At 41.0% G+C, this 11,016-nt stretch overlaps 2 long non-coding RNA genes across 2 annotated transcripts; one reads left to right on the forward strand and one right to left on the reverse strand.

Annotated features, from left to right (window-relative positions):
• The first annotated feature begins 6,054 nt into the window (after nucleotides 1-6,054).
• Nucleotides 6,055-7,136, forward strand: LOC145449373 (uncharacterized). Its single transcript, XR_013918239.1, has 2 exons — nucleotides 6,055-6,447; nucleotides 6,924-7,136. It is a non-coding gene; the product is annotated as an uncharacterized LOC145449373 (long non-coding RNA).
• A 1,253-nt stretch (nucleotides 7,137-8,389) lies between these two features.
• Nucleotides 8,390-9,219, reverse strand: LOC145449758 (uncharacterized). Its single transcript, XR_013918345.1, has 2 exons — nucleotides 9,081-9,219; nucleotides 8,390-8,601 (listed from the first exon to the last, which is right to left on the reverse strand). It is a non-coding gene; the product is annotated as an uncharacterized LOC145449758 (long non-coding RNA).
• Nucleotides 9,220-11,016: the final 1,797 nt, after the last annotated feature.

Consider the following 11,016-nt stretch of genomic DNA (forward strand, 5'->3'; position numbering starts at 1 on the left):
AGGCCTAATGCAGGGGTGGCCAACCTTTTCAGCCAAAGAGCCACATTCGAATGACGAACTATTGCGCGGGCCACTAGCCGCGCGAAGCGCGAAAAATTTTTGAAGTTCATAGGTCAATAATATTGTCACTTGACTATATTGCGGGCCTGTTGTATATCGCTGGGCTTAGTTTGCAAGGACTGGACTATTCGGCGCCTCAACATATCGATATCAGAAGCTTCGACCAACATGCGTCAATCATTTTGTGTCTATGTTTCATAGTCGACGGTCTTTCTGCGAGTGCAAACGCAAGGTCGCATATGTTGAACGACACTTTGTCTCGTAATCGCGAATATAGTTGGACTCAATCTGATACATTAGGCGTTCTTTCATTTTCACAAAGGAGCAACAATATTAGAAGCAAGAAATCGAGTGACAACATGTTGCGCGAAGCGAATTTTTACTTTGAATAAATCTATCGCTAATTATTCTGCTTTATTGTAGTGTACGAAGATCTACCAAAATGTGACTGGCTCATGGATCTGCCAATGCGTCGGAACTGATATTTTAGTCATCACATCTCAAGTGTTGCGGCCCGACTAATCAAATTTTTGGTTGGCGTTGCAAGTTCATAATCTGTGCAATCCATTTTTGATAACATTTGAAATTTCGGAAATTACCTCGCGGGCCACTCGAAACCTTCTCGCGGGCCACAAGTGGCCCGCGGGTCACAGGTTGGCCGGCCCTGGCCTAATGAGATAACAAACTTTCTCAATAAATGATGCGCTATTTGCTTGTTACGTCATAATTTACCCATTGCCCAACTTGATAAGGGACGATTTATCGCATCCAACGATTTGCAACTGGCCAGGTCCGTAACTGCCCCACCCTGAACTCCCCAATAGGGTGGTGAGAGCGCTCGAAGGGGACTCAAAAGTATTTGGTAAAACCAAAATAAATTATAGAGTATTTTCGTGAGATTTGATTAACATGAACATTTTGTTCGGGCTTCGTGATTTAAATGTCTCTTGATAGCTTGATTTTGAAATGCATACCTCTCACCCCCATGGAAAAAGTATGCATAATTTACAGGAATAGGCATTTCGGTGCTGGTCATTACCGAGTCACGACATACCAAAAGACAAATGCAGTTTCGGCCAACATGCGACTCCAAGAAGTGTATTACTAAAGAAAGACCTCGGCCAAAACTTTGAGCATGTGTCCATTGTCAATAGCCGCGTTGGGTTGGTTGGTTGGTTTGTGGTATTCATGGTGTTTGTCGACTACTATGGTCATTTACACCAGGCCGATATTCTTTTTATTTTCCGTAACTGCCGACTTATAGCACGGCCCACCTCTAGGCTTTTGTAAGACACCGCTGACGCGGATGATGTGGCGAGGAGGAGCCTAGGTAAACCTCCAACACTTAGGTATCGGAATTCGGAAGTCGACCTCGGTCGGACTCGAACCCGCACCCATTGGTGTTGCAGCCGCGGATTATACCACTGCGCTATCTCGCCACTTCAGCCGCGTTGGGTGTGCGTGACTAATAATCCTATCCTTCGAATTTGAGCCAGCAATACAAATGCCACCCGGGCCACCCACAGAGGAATGAAGACAGGGCAATTATTTGTCCGTGCGTCTCACGAAAGTTTTTCTTTTCGTCATATACGTTGGCGTGACTTCAATATCTTTTGATGTTATATATAACAAACCGGAGGTCACGAATTAACAACATACAATAAACTAATTACAACAACATACCAGATGTTATATTTATGAATTACGTGCCTTCAGCTCCACAGGTAAATCTGACAATCGGGGGCTGAGAGAGGCTTAAAAATAAATAGTAATATAATGTAATTACTAATATTATTGACGATAATTCAGTCTTCAACTTGAAAATTGATCACCTTATTGGGGCCCAAGACCAACGTTCTGAGTGCGGGACGAATTGCTGTTTTGGTCCTTATTCTAGCTACAACCGACACTATCATGGCATATAAACGGATGGCTGGCAGCAGGTAAAGAATTGCAAAATAACGATTGAAGTAGGCTATAGAGCAGGGGTGGGCAAACTTTTGAGCTCGCGGGCCGCATTCAACATCTGAATCCATTCGCGGGCCGCACTATATAAAATTAGGATTATAAACCAAAAACGTAATATTGATATTTGATTATAAAGTGAGGACATGGAGATAATATAATATATGTGTTTATTTAAAACAAGCCAAACATTGCTTTGATGATATCGTACATGCGTCAGAAACATATGATGACGAGATTTCATAGGCTGGAGGACCTCAATAACCAATTTGTCAAAACTGTAGAGATGAAAGTCGGTTGGCCCGATTCTTAGAACAGAATTGAAATTTAAATCTGTGAGCAGCGATCTGTTCATAGATTTACCAATTCCACTTCTAATATTCAGTTCCGGGACACACAATGCTGACAGCATCATAACCATGTTAGCTTCCAACACGCTTCTACTATGTGTGGATAAAATATAAATACCCCCATTCTATGCATACAGACAACGAATCTATACCCAAGACACGCTCTCCCCCCCCCCCCCCCTTATGATGGTGAAAGATTTCGCGCCCCCTTATCGTCATATCACGAAATGCACCCAGGGTGGTAGCAAACCTAACTGGTAGTCTGATGGCATGACAGGTTACGAGTGTTGATGAGAGACTTTGAAATATGTTATTCAGACTGAATACAGAGATATAACTATAAACTGGACGTAAATCGCGCGGAGCGCGAAAATTTTTTTCAGTCGAGCTCAGCTTCGCGCGCCTCTTCAGAACCACTGTCTTAGAATTATCATGGTGAAATATACTAAGATAAAGTTAATCAAGTCCCTGCATTAATTCGATTTTTAGTTCGCATTTTATTGATACTTTTTAAAAGTCTCTTTAAACTCTCGCGGGCCGCACAGAACGGTGTTGCGGGCCGCATGCGGCCCGCGGGCCGTAGTTTGCCCACCCCTGCTATAGAGTCATATGATAATAAGATAAAGTGACAATAAAATTCTGCCTTCTACTTAATACAGACACTGCACGCTGCCGTTACGTGAAACGACAATGATCGGTTCGGATATGATATACATCAGCAGCTGTTGATTTTTAATGCTTCGTTGTGGAAATTGTAATGTTTTATTTGGCGAGTACAAAATTTCAAATCGTTGCTCGGTGTACGTAGCCTACGTACTAGGGATGGTGTGAACGTCTGAAAGGTTCGTGTGAACGTGAACCTCTTGGAAAGGTTCTGTGTGAACACGAACGTTAACCTCATGACGTCACGTGACGTCGTATTTCTAATTCCAACCCTACATTTTAGTGAAGATATAGCCTTTATTAATGTACACGATACCTATAGCGATGACTCTGGCAACATAATGCCACTATGCTAAAGTATAAATTGACGTTTTAAACGTCGGCAAATGTTTTAACTGGGGCAATCAAATGGTATGATAATCCCATAAAATCAATATCTTCCGTCGCTTTGTCAACAATTTCGACGAGGACTTGCAAGGAATATTAGCTTACGCCTTAACGGTCCAGACCAGCCCGACAAAATATTCGGCGTCCGAGTATTGTGACAATAAAATTGAGCAGAGTGTAAAACGGGATTGTATACTTGCTACCGATATTACCCAATTAACAAATTATACAGCAGTAGCCAATACCCCAATCCCACGGATATTGTTTTTATGATACAATAAACATATGAAGTCAAGATTGACCACGTACACCTGCTAGATTTTTATTCATTAGACAACGATATCAATTCCTTTGATTGGTCGAATAAGCATTATTCTCTGGCTACATGTAGTGCATCTCGCTCTTGATGTTGTGTCAATGCTGGTCAAGCTCACAACCGAGAGTCACTAAATATTCACAAACGCAATGCTGGTTATTTCGAGCAAATTTTTGAGATTCTCAAGGTGCATGCTCGATCGGTGTTGATTTTTGTTATGCTGCCAGCGCCATGCTTTGAGTGGCAAGCAGTTGAAATGCAAAAACATTCAACCAAAGCTGTTATAATGAAGTGAAAAGTGTAATATGTGAAAAAAGTTTACAGTTCACAACCTACCAAGGTTCGTTTGTGAACGTGAACCTCTAAATTTCTGAGGTTCAACACATACAGAACGCGAGTGTGAACCTCACTTTCACACCATCCCTGGTACGTACTGCCAGCACCGTAACTGCCGCACCCCAAACCCCCCAATTGGGGGGGCCCGAGCTCGAAGGGGGCCCAAAATTATTTCGTGAATTAGCATAAATCATAGAGTAATTTTTTTAAATTTATGCAATTTTTTCAAAAAATTTTTCGCGCTGGGCGCGAATTCAAGATGCCATTTGTCTTTATTATTGGGTATTGGGCCATTACCGCGCCACGACCCACCAAGACATACAAACAAGTTTTAAGCCATATAACATGAGACTCCAAGAAGTGTGCCAAAACGATCGGCAGCGAGAAAACATTTGCCGAAAAGGACTGTGCCGTTATGCTGACCGAAGACTTCGTTATATATACAAAATAGGCTACATATAGATTTAATTGTCCATAGGCGCCTAAATGACTGGCGCCGAATGTTCCCGTCTTGGCAATCTGAACCTCACAAGACAAATACCATCCCGCTGAGAAAAATTTTACGCCAGTGAAGAAATACCAATTTGAAATCGTGTGCGTCTTTCAGTTTAGTACGTTCATGTGATTTTATATTTTTTGATCTAGCACTAGCAGACTGGAAGTCACGAAATAACATCATGTAACGAAGTCATATCAACGGGTCCGCCCGCCCGAAGATGTTTAATTATTATTTACGGGCCCTCCCGTCTTCAAGACACTTCACTCAGCTCTACCGGTAAATTTAATTACGTGAGTAGAGAGGACAAAGTGATAGCAATATATATGCAATTGCCGATCTGATTGACCGATTTTATCATAAATAACCGAACATTTTCACGCTTCGCGCTGGCTCGCTATACAGTACAGCTCATTGCGTGACAAACGCGGGCAACGTGATTATGGGGGGGGGGTCGTTATATCATCCTATGGGAGTCCAAGACCCAAGTTTTTGGGTTCCCTGACGAGGTGCTGTTTCGTTCCTGCCAACGGGTATACGCCCGAAGATGTTTACTTATTATTGAGTGGTTCTACCTTTTCGAACACACGTCACTCAGCTCTACCAGCAAATCTGATTACGTGATCAGAGATAAGATAAAAATTGATAACAATATATATGCAATTCCCGATCATACTGGCCGATTCAATCAAGAATTCTAGAAATTTTTCGCGCTTCGCGCGCTTAGGTGGAAAAAGCTGACTCACCCAACAACCCCCCAATGTAGATGATAAGTAGCCATAAACAGGGCAAAGCCTGAGGGGGGTCTGGGGGGCGCAGCCCCCCAGAAGTTAGGTTTATCACCCTATGGGGGGCCCAAGACCAACGTTTTGGGGGGGCCTGACGAAGTGCTGTTACGGCCCTGCGTACTGCATAGGCCTGCTGCTCGCCAAACACCAACAGACAAATTGTATTTAACTATAAGCATAACCTTTAAACAAACATCAATTCATAAGTTACCATTTGCAACGACGCAGAATGGTGATTATTATCCTGCTGCGAGGTAGTGGCGTCTGGAGTGTTGCGATAACCTGGTACATCGCACGGCAGGTGTTCTAACAATCACACGACAATGAACGGCTAATATCTATTACATACAATGTCTGTATACTTCTTACGCAATCATGAGCGAAGCTAATATTTCTGACGTAAAAATGAGCGGTGGTGTTTGTTAATCAGACGTTTGTGCTATCATTAACCTGGTATAATATCTTTTCCTTGTTCGCGACTGTTGAGTTTTATGTCATATAGTCCTTGCACAAATAAAAAGTAATCGCTCTTTCACAAAGAAATCGATTAAATATAGGAAGTAGTCGATTACGATTACGATTACTTCGGAATTTTTTCGAATGTAATCGATTGCGATTACGATTACTTGAAAATGCTGTAATCGTCGTAATCGATTACGATTACTAATCGCGATTACCCCATGTCTGGTGGTGACTGCTTTTTCTGAGATTCGTAGTAAACAACCAACGCACAACTGTGACATCACAAGGAGCGTCTGGTTAGGTAAGTACCGTAAGTAGTGAACAACACATGGAATATACATCAATTTATACGAAATTAGATGAAAAAAGGGACTATGTGCAATGATAAATGTTTCTGTATGGAAAAAACGACCCAGATCAAACATTATAACGTGGCCAGTAAATATTATTGGTGTTATGTGTCAGCGGATGAATACCATTTATTTCGAAATCGTTCGAGTGTCGTCTGGCCAGTGGCCATTAGTGAGATTTGAGCAAAGGGTGGTGCGAAGCTTGTGCTTGAAGAAAGTGAACACGATCGTTGAAGATTCCTAGGAATGCTGAATGGCACACGCATCTTAAAAGGTAATACAGTACTACATAGTATTTGTTACCGTGAATATCTGACTCTGCACACCAGCCCTCAATGACTTAGATTTCATGATTGATATATTTCATTCGCCGCATTCTCTGTTCTATTTTGGGATATTTGTCGACTTATATAGTGACCACATACTCCGCTGCGGAGGAGTTGAAACTGTTGGCTTGGTAATGTCATTTTCGGGCCATAGCATAGATATGTTTTCATCCACTGCTGGATTTGTTTGCCACACATGCCACCTTAAATTAGGAACCGTTTGCTTCGATACAGAGATAAAGTCATGAATCTCTGCTATGTCATGTAAAAGGCGGAGCCGTCATCACACAATGTGCCAGTACCGGTACTTCAAAACATGTTATATTTTTGTTAGCCTATTTGTCCTAGTCTTTATAATGTCATGTCCACTGTCCAGGTTAGGAACTTTGCTTTATATAGCTACTTACGCACGAATTCTTTTTAGTGGAACTGCAAGATACTACTTACACAGAAGGAATGAGAACGAGAAAAAGAAACAATTGGAAGTTTGGCCGGTGGTGGAATTAATTCACGTTTTCTTGAGACCACTCGTGTTACTGCATGTCTCCCAAAGAAGAATTAGACCTCCAGCAGCAATATTTTTCCATCGATAACCACTTCATCGTGATATCATGAATGAATATACAGTTTATTCCAATGTCGTTTTGTGGATGTGAAGAAAATGTTGCGATATTTTTGCATCGGGTTGCTTTGCGATAGGTATGGATGTACGTGAATTTACAAGCTGGTATGTAATCCTGATTTACAGGAACAGCATGTAGGTAGGTAGGCGGTAAAATGACAGTCTCGATCGCAAATGTACAGGAGAACATATAGATTTGATATACCGGAGGTGACTGTAACATTACAGTCTGGCGTGTAAAGTGAGATTATCGGACGAGTGTAAGTTAAATTTACATTGACTAACGGTAATGTTAGATTACCACGAAATGTCTGGCTACCGTGCTTCCAAACATTTCGCGGTATATCGAGGTTTTTATTTTTTACAGTGTACGCCCTCTTTTTAGAGGATTTGTACTCTTTTTTCCAATAAATTGAAAGTGTCCTCGGAGGACGGCCAAATGTCCTATTTTTCGGGAATTTGTCCTCTTTTTCTAAAAAAAAAGGTAATAAAATGGGAGCAAAAACTCGAATCCGGACCAGCGATCGTCAGAGTTTGGTAACAAATCGGGTCAATCGGGTGTCGAGTCAAAGTGATGACCTCGTTTTTTAGTCAAGAGCACACATAATCGTACAATAGCGGGTCATTCGGGAGTCGAGCCGAAGTGATGACGTATGCGATATGAAGTGATTTGGACCTTCATCTTCGTCTTCGGTTCAGCAGTTTCAACACTTAATAGTTATATATCACGTGAAACGAATAGATGTTCTGATGATGCTGACCACCGACCTTAAAAACCAGGGCTTTGGAGCAGTCGTAAATTTCAAACTGCTCCGGCTCCGGAGATCTCATCTATCCTAACTTTGCTCCGGAGCACATTAATATCACTGCTCCGGCTCCGAAAACTATCGAATACCTCGATTTTGTGTGGGTATGCGAAGTCTTGTGACAATTACTTCACTGTAAAAAAAAATTACCTTGATTTACCGCGAAATGTTTGGAAGCACGGTAGCCAGACATTTCGTGGTAATGTAACATTGCCGTTAGTCAATGTAAATTTAACTTACATTCGTCCGGTAATCTCACTTTACATGCCAGACTGTAATGTTACAGTCACCTCCAGTATATCCAATCTACATGTTCTCCTGTACATTTGCGACCGAGACTGTAATTTTACCGCCTACCTACATACATGCTGTCCCTGTAAATTAGGATTACATACCATACCTATCGCAAAACAACGCGATGCTAAAATATCGCAAAAGTTTCTTCACACTCCCAAAGCGACATTGGAACAAACTTTATATTCATTCATGATTCACGATGAAATGGTTATCGATGGAAAAGAATTGCGGCTGGAGGTCTAATTCTTCTTTCGAAGACATGCAGTAACACGAGTGGTCTCAAGAAAACGTGAATTAATTCCACCACCGTCCAAACTTCAAATTGTTTCTTTTTCTCGTCCTCATTCCTTCTGTATAACTAGTATCTTGCAGTTCCACTAAAAAGAATTCATGCGTAAGTCGCTATATTAAGCAAAGTTCCTAACCTAGACATGACATTATAAAGACTAAGACAAATAGGCTAACAAAAATATAACATGTTTTGAAGTACCGGTACTGGCACATTGTATGATGACGACTCCGCCTTTTACATGATATAGCAGAGATTCATGACTTACTTTATCTATGTATTGAAGCAAAAGGTTCCTCATTTGAGGTGGCATGTGTGGGCAGTGTGGCAAACAAATCCAACAGTGGATGAAAACATCTCTATGCTATGGCCCAAAAATGATATTACCAAGCCAACAGTCTCAACTCCTCCGCGGCGGAGTATGTGGTCACTATATAAGTCGACATATATCCCAAAATAGAACAGAGAATGCGGCGAATGAAATATTTCAATCATGAAATCAAAGTCATCAAAGGCTGATGTGCAGAGTCAGATGTTCACGGTAACAAATATTGCGTAGTACTGTACCTTTTACGATCCCATGCGTATCCCATTCAGCATTCCTAGGAATCTTCAACGATCGTGTACACTTTCTTCAAGCACAACAAGCTTCGCTCCACCCTTTACTCAAATCTCAATAATGGCCAGACGACGATACGACACTCGAACGATTTCGAAATAAGTGGCATATGCCACCAACAATATTTACTGGCAACGTTATAATGTTTGATTTAGGTCGTATTTTTTCATACAGAAACATTTATCATTACATATAGTCCCTTTCTTTTTCATCTAATCTTGTATAAATTGATATATATTCCATGTGTTGTTCACTACTTACTGTACTTACTGAACCAGACGCTGCTTGTGATGTCACAGTTGTGCGTTGGTTGTTTACTACGAATCTCAGAATAAGCAGTAACGCGTAACGTTAACCTAGTGTACCTTATTACAGGTCGCCTTGTCCGCCATTAACAAATGGTCAGCTGAGCATGCGGTGCTGATATTTCTAGTTTCCCGAACAATCGTATACATCCTAAACTGATTTTTTAACTTATCAGCCTTATCCGTGACAACAAATGTAACCAGCGAGACCGGCCGTATAGCCATAGCCTTATAACATAATATAATGGCTATGGTGTATCTGTATCACATTAGCTACGATTGTCAGTTGTTTCTTGTAGCCTACTATGTAGGCCTACTATACTTAAATTGGTACTAGGGCCAACAATTTCCGTATGACAGACCCCATAGTCTCGCGAACGAGGATGAATCAGGTCAAATCACCTCTAGAATGATATATCAGTAACATTCAGTTCCACGTATACATTGGCTGCAGCGATTTTGAAGCAAATCAATTTTGCCAATAGCCTGGTAAACTGCAGTAACGAGTAACTGTCAGTAATTTTGCGAAGAAATTCTGGTAACTTACTTCACAGCTAAATTAAGGTAATATTGCATATCAAAATGTAAAATTACCAGCTACGCACAGTAATAGGCTGCGACCGGTAATTCGTTGCAAAATATACAGAGATTTCCCAGTAAATATACCAGATTTTTTACAGTGTTCTTGTCGTCTTTAAATGACATCATAACCGCACGAAAACGCACTTCATCCCATGCCATTACTATGTACAGATTACTGATTACCACGTTGTACAGCAGAGATGAGCATTGGACTGGACTTGGATTGGACAGGAACCGGATTATGGGTTATTTTCGTTGGATCTGAATCGGGACGGATTGTGATTTTGAAAAATAAGGTTGGACTTGGACTTTGAGCATGCCAAATCCCGGACTGCTGATTTCGCAACCAGAAGTGCGGGTTTATTTTTATATAGCTCAGTGAGGGCGGCGGGAGAGAAGAATTGTTATCAGTGTTGCCAATTGACGTTGATTCAAGTTGATCGTTAATGTCCGGCGCAGTAGTAGTTGCTCACCTATATATTGTGATTTGGCTGCTTCTTTCGTCTATAATATTTTATGTGCTCATGGAACAAACTACTATGGCAAGTTTGTTGTGTATTGACCCCTGAAAGTGAATATATTACATTTTTGTCTTGTATAGGCACATTAGGGTTGGATAGATAGAAATAAATCATTTTTCAAATTTACTGGCTAAAGATGCTACTGTTTGAATTCCAGCCGGTGTAGGTGATTTCATTGAGGTGGAAAATTTTTGGTTAGAAAAATAGCGTTGAATGGTAGGCCTATGTTCATATTAGAATGAGCCCGGATATTTTCGAATGACATATTTCCGGCTGTCCCATTTTGTGATACGATTGTTGATGTACAAAGTTCTTTCCAATTCTCTACTAGTTGCTGACGATTACCCCTGACAAGTTTCTGCCGGAATTATTCGGGTTCATTTCAATATTAATATACTATTCAGTTGTATATTCAAGTTCTGTACCCCCAAGAAGCTCTTCAAAATAGTGTTGTAGCTCTATAATTATTGATGAAA

The sequence above is a fragment of the Botryllus schlosseri genome, chromosome 11 (assembly GCF_051294905.1).
Source record: "Botryllus schlosseri isolate E-star chromosome 11, Bs_hap1, whole genome shotgun sequence".
NCBI classification, from domain to species: domain Eukaryota; kingdom Metazoa; phylum Chordata; class Ascidiacea; order Stolidobranchia; family Styelidae; genus Botryllus; species Botryllus schlosseri.